Source organism: Phodopus roborovskii, unplaced genomic scaffold (genome assembly GCF_943737965.1).
Source record: "Phodopus roborovskii unplaced genomic scaffold, PHOROB, whole genome shotgun sequence".
Classification (NCBI taxonomy): Eukaryota; Metazoa; Chordata; class Mammalia; order Rodentia; family Cricetidae; genus Phodopus; species Phodopus roborovskii.
The window spans coordinates 18,297,197-18,303,302 of NW_026126448.1; positions in this window are offsets into that span (position 1 = coordinate 18,297,197).

Sequence of the window (6,106 nt, forward strand, 5' to 3'; positions counted from 1 at the left end):
CTTCCTGCTTATGACCCATTTACAGAGTAGAGATGAGGCCATCCCTTATGAATATGCATGTAGGGTAATGAGGGCTTGGGATTGGGGGAGCACCTGGGAAGAGGCATAATCACTATCTACCTTGCTCTCTCCATCCAAACACCAAGCCAGGACTGTCCTTCCTCTCAAAGGTGCATGGGAGCAGAAGCAACAACCCCAACATGGGCAGCAACTGTTCACAAGCGTCTATGGCCGCTGGCACTTGGCAAAGAACATCTCCTGTAAGAGGTACCAAAGGTGGGATGTACCCAGTGGCTATGAGCAGAGCCAGTATGGAACCCATGTCCTTCCAGAGGATGGGGCATCAGAGCTGGAGGGTTTAACTCCTGCTGCCAGAGGTTCAGCTGAGAACACTGAGTACATCGTCTTAAAGCCGTATCTGTATATCACATGCCAGTTAGGTGACTAAGGTGTTTGAGGACAATTCATGAAAATGATGCCTCATGCCTGTAATCACAGTACTTGGCAGGAGGGTTGCCATGACTTTGAGGCTAGACTGGACTACAGAGTGAGATCATGTCTCAAAAAAAAAAAAACAAAAACAAAAAAACAAAAACAAAAAAACAAAAAGCAAGAAGAAGAAAGGAAAGGAAAAAGGGAGGGTTGGAAGAAGGAGAGAGAAAGAAAATAGGGAGAGAGGCAAAGAAGGCAAAGAGAAGGGATAAGGAAGGGAAGGAGGGAGGGAAGGAAGGAAGGAAAGGAAGGAAGGAAAGAAGGAAGAAAGAAAGAAAGAAAGAAAGAAAGGAAGGAAGGAAGAAAGAAAGAAAGAAAGACAGACAGAAAGACTCTGACCTGGAAATGACAACATAGCAATACATCTAGACATGTAGAGATGGCCAGATGTGTATTCACAGTGCATGTTCAACACATGTGTGGGAATACACATATGGCGTCATTCGTGCACAGATGCAAGTGCAGATGTCCAGCGTACATACCTCTGTCCCACTTTGGGATCCTTTTTCAACCACCAGACACAGAGGGCAGGGTGTGGCCTGGATGCTGAGGATGAAGCAGCAGCCCTGCCCACAGTCATTGTCGGTAGAGAGAGAATGATCCAGTGGGCTCTGTTCCCCACTTCAGAGGGTTCGGCTTCCTGGGTAGGAGGAGAAAGAAAAGACTGATGAAGGTGTAACATCTGGGCAAACAGCAGGGTGCTGTTAGAGACAAAGATGGCCAAGGGTCTGCAGATGTTTCCCTCGAAGACATCAGGAGTCTTCTCTGAATGCAGGTGAGCAAAAGTGTGGTACACAGGGCAAGGCAATGCTTGCTCCATGTGGCTATGTGCATGGAGAATGCACATGTGAATTTGGGGTGTTAATGAATCATACACAGTGTGTATGCATGTGGGTGTGTGGGTAGGTGCATATATGAAACAGGGTATATTAGTGTGGGGAGAATAAAAGAAAATAAATATTACTAGGCTCAGCCTTCACATTCATTGCATGGAGATGGACTGGATAGGGGGGATGAATGGAGGAAGGGATGGGTTGGTGATGGATGGGTAAGTACATGGATATAGAGATGGATGAAAGGACAGACATACGACAGAGCAAAAATACTAAACCGTGCTCAACATGGGCTTCAGGTCATAAGTGTACAGATACTTTTCTTTTTTCTTTTTGTTTGTTTGTCATAGCTGTTAGTTTTTTGAGATGGAGTCTCACTGTATAGCCTCTCACAGCCTAGAACTTTTAAACTTTCTGAATGCTTGAAAGATTTTTTTATATATATATAACAAAATGTATATTCAGGCTGGGCATTGGTGGCACACGCCTTTAACCCAGCACTTGGGAGGTAGAGGCAGGTGGATCTCTGTGAGTTTGAGGCCAGCCTGGTCTGCAGAGTGAGTTCCAGGACAGGCTCCAAAGCTACAAAGAAACCCTGTCAAAAAAACAAAACAAAAAAAAAAAAAGTCTATTCAGGAGGCTGATGAGATAGCTCAGTAAATAAAGGCACTTGCTGCCAAGTTTCATGACCCAGGTTTGATCCCAGGACCCACATGGTGAAATGAAAGCACTGACTCTGACAACTTGCCCTCTGACCTCCATGTGGCATGTTCCCCACCCCAAAAATAAACATACCTTTCTCAAAAATGTATACACAACATGAGTTAAGTGCCTGCTCCACAAGAACCATGGACAAGGAAAGAGCTGACCTCAACAGAGGCGATTTCAAGCTCTGTTCCTATTTTCAGACGTTGAACACAGTTATAAACCCAATTTTTTAGTTTTATTTTGTTTTGTTTTTAGTCTTTTTTTTCCAAGACAGTTTCTTATGTAGCCCTGACTGTCTTGGAACTCGCTATGTAGATCAGGCTGGCCTCGAACTCACAGAGATCTGCCTGCCTCTGCCTCCCGAGCACTGGGATTAAAGGCGTTCGCCACCACTGCCTGGCTTGAAATGCTAACTTATTAAGCAAAGCATGCCATAACCTGCTGGAAGACTGGGCTACATAGTCATACTTTGTCAAAAATTGGATTAAATGAAAAATCCAGGCTTGGTGGAGAACAGCACAATCCCCAGCACTGGGACAGTAGGGTACAACCACACAGGAAGTAAGGCCGGTGCCCAGGGACTACCTGCACCCAGAGCTTAGCCTGCTTCTATTTCCTATGAAGTCTCCTAGTATCTATGAAGCCAGTACCATTCCTTGGGTAAAAGGGATGTACTGGGGTTGAGGAAAGGCAACCACCAGCCCCAGGGCAGTGATGGGGACCAGGAACTCAGTCATCTACAGCTTGGACACGCTCTGACCAAGCGGCGTCTCCTGGCAAGCAAGAGGAGTGTGGGTGTCTGCAACCCCAGTTTCCTGGAGGAAGTCAGGGCAAAAGTAGGTGTCCAGAGCCCCGTGGAACAATGGCCTCTGTCTCCTTCCACATAGCCATTGCCTCCTGCCCTATCCATAATCCTCCCTTGTCCTGTGACTTAGGTCTAAGCTCTCAGTAGGACCTCACTGTGCGGGAACTGGGGCCTGGGAGAATGATGCTGTTTAGGCTGCCCAGCTAGTCTGGAGCAACACCAGCCCACAGCCTGGGGACACAGCAGAAGGAGGACCAGGTCCCACAGACCCAGGGAGGAGGCACAGAGTACTCTCCTGCTCATAGGTCATACACAGGACCTAAGCCAAGACGGAAGTCGGAACAGCATATGGCTTGGATGATCATCCCAGCATTACCGAAGGGTGACCAGAGCAGCTCCCTGTCACTGTCTGGACTGGAGTGTCCATCTCCAAAAAGAAATGTGAGCCAGCAAAATGGCTCGCCAGGTAAGGTGCTTGCCACAAAGTCAACAATCTGGGTTTGATCTCTGGAAGCCACATGAGAGATTGACTCCAGCAGTTTTTCTCTGAGCTCCACACATGCACATGGTATAAACAAGAAAGAAGAGAACGGTTTGAGACTATGAAGCATGATAGATGCACCTGTGAGTCCAGCACTTAAGATAGAAGCTGAGGTAGGGGATTGCTGGGAGTTCAGGCCAGCTTGGGATACGGGGTGGGTGGGGGGAGCCTGGGCTACAGCATGAGATCCTGTCATTAAGTGAACAAATAACTCTTTAAGCAAGAATGGCTGCTATTACTAATCACTCCCCCACCACCGAAATGCTGTGAACTTGATGACCACCACAAATCAGATCAACCATGGTCTCCAAGATCCTCAAGACATGCATTCGGGCAGCTGCTCCCCAAATTCCTTAGGCCCACCTGTTTCTGCAGCTGCTACAGAACAGCTGGACTTCAAGGGTTGCCAGGAGGCTCCTGGCCCTGGGGATGGGAAGGCCCAGCTCCCTGTAATCAGGCCAGCCTCAGAACCAATCCATCTCATCATTAGACACTCTCATCATTAGGCCTGCTCAGCCTCAGGCTGTGACCCAGCTGCTCAAGGCCCAGGAAAGGAGGCAGGTAGTTACCCAGTCTTTCATTTCAGGGAGCCCTCCTCACTCAGGGTTTATGGAAGGGTGTCTGGCAACACAAGCTGGGAGTTCAGTCTGTCCAAAGCCAATCCCCCACCCCCATGCCCAGGCAGCACTCAGCCCAACGGAACAGGGCTTTGCCTCAGAAGAACGTACAATCTCTACATGGTGAGCTCTCTTGCCACCTCAAAACAGAAAGGGGTGGGGTGGCTCAGAGAGCAAAGTGTTTGCTGCACAATCATGAGGACCAGAGTTTGGATCCTAGAAACCAAGTAAAGCCAGATGTGGTAGTGCACATCTGTAAACCCAGTGGGCCTACATGAGAAGCAGAAACGGAGGAGTTACTGGAAGTTCAGAGGCAACCCGCCTTACACAGTGGTGACAGGGATCTTGTCTCAGGGTGGAAAGCAAGGACAGTCACTCAGGTTGCCCTCAGACCTCCACACATGCATGCCCCAATTTGAACAAAGATGAACTCACAAATACATACACACTACACACACCTTTTAAAAAGTATGCCAGGCATGGTGGTGCACGCCTTTAGTCCCTGTACTCAAGAAGCAGAGGCGGATCTCTGAGTTCAAGGCTAGCCTGGTATACATAAGGAGTTCCAGGACAGCCAGAGCTACAAAGAGAGGCCCATCTCAGAAAAAAATATTAAAGAATTAAAAAGAAGAAGAAAAACCAAGGGCAGTAAACCACAAACAAAAGGCAACAAGTATAAAAAGGATTGGGAAAAGGGGGAACCCTAAACAATTTGAATTAGAGCATACATTAGGGAAGACAGAGTAGAAGTTCCTCAAAAAGTTAAAAATAGAACTATCATGTGATTGGAGGAAATAGTCAAAGCAGGGGAAATAGAAGGAATATAGTGTGATAAACGGGGGAAGAGGAAAAACGAGGGAGGGAGGATTAAATAGGGTAGAGGATGAGAAGTCAGGGTAGAAAAGGAAGTGTGTGGATAGCTAACACTATAAAGGTCTTTGAAAACACCATATGGGAGCCTGCTAATGTAGAGGCATAATTTTATGTACACATATAATATATATGTAATGAGTTTGAATGGAGTTACCCTATAACAGGAGACAAAACCCCAAGTTGATACCTCGTGCCAGTAAAGAAAACCCCTAGTAACCAGGAAAGGAGCACCATGTTTTGAGTTGTTGGCCAGTGAGATCCCATAGACCCCAGACACTGTAGGCTATTGCCATTACTCTTGGTTAGGCACCCAGAACTCAATAATAAGATCCTATTGTTGAAGGCACAGAGTACTTGAGTCATTAACATGAAGAAATCAAGTAGACACTGAGACGGAAATGTCACTTACTGGCTAGCCTTCACAGCACTGGAAGGTGAGGTGCTAGGCATGATACTAGAAGAGAAAAGTAAGGCCAGGAGTAGTGATGCACACACACCTTTAATCACAGCACTCGGGAGGCAGAGGCAGGCAGATCTCTGTGAGTTTGAGGCCCTGCCTGGTCTACAGAGTGAGTTCCAGGACAGCCAAAGATACACAGAGAAACCCTGTCTAGAAAAACCAAAGAAGAAGAAGGAGAAGGAGGAAGAGGATGAGAAGAAGAAGAAGAAGAAGAAGAAGAAGAAGAAGAAGAAGAAGAAGAAGGAGAAGGAGGAGAAGGAGGAAGAGGATGAGAAGAAGAAGAAGGAGGAGGAGGAGGAGAAGAAGGAGGAGAAGAAGGAGAAGAAGAAGAAGAAGAAGAAGAAGAAGAAGAAGAAGAAGAAGAAGAAGAAGAAGAAGAAAAGAAGAAGAAGCAAATGTCAGAGAGCTACCATAATGGCTGACCAGAGAAATCATGCCCACTGGTACAGAAGTGGCATGAATTGTATAGTAACCAAGCATTTTCTGATTGGATTTAAAGCCTGCTCCATAGCTGGAATCCATACCAAAGTTACTGTGGTCAAGAACCTGTGGCAAGACCAGGTGTGGTAGTGCACACCTTTAGTCCCAGCGCCGGGGAGGCAGAAGTAGGAAGATGTATGTGAGTTAGAGACCAGCCTGGTTACAAAGTGAATTCCAAGGCAGCAAGAACTACAGATTGAGACTGTCTCAAATACACAAAAATCAAACTCAACATGAAAAGGACAACACTGTCTTACAACTACTTGCATAGCAGATATGTTATGTTTGTTTGTTTGT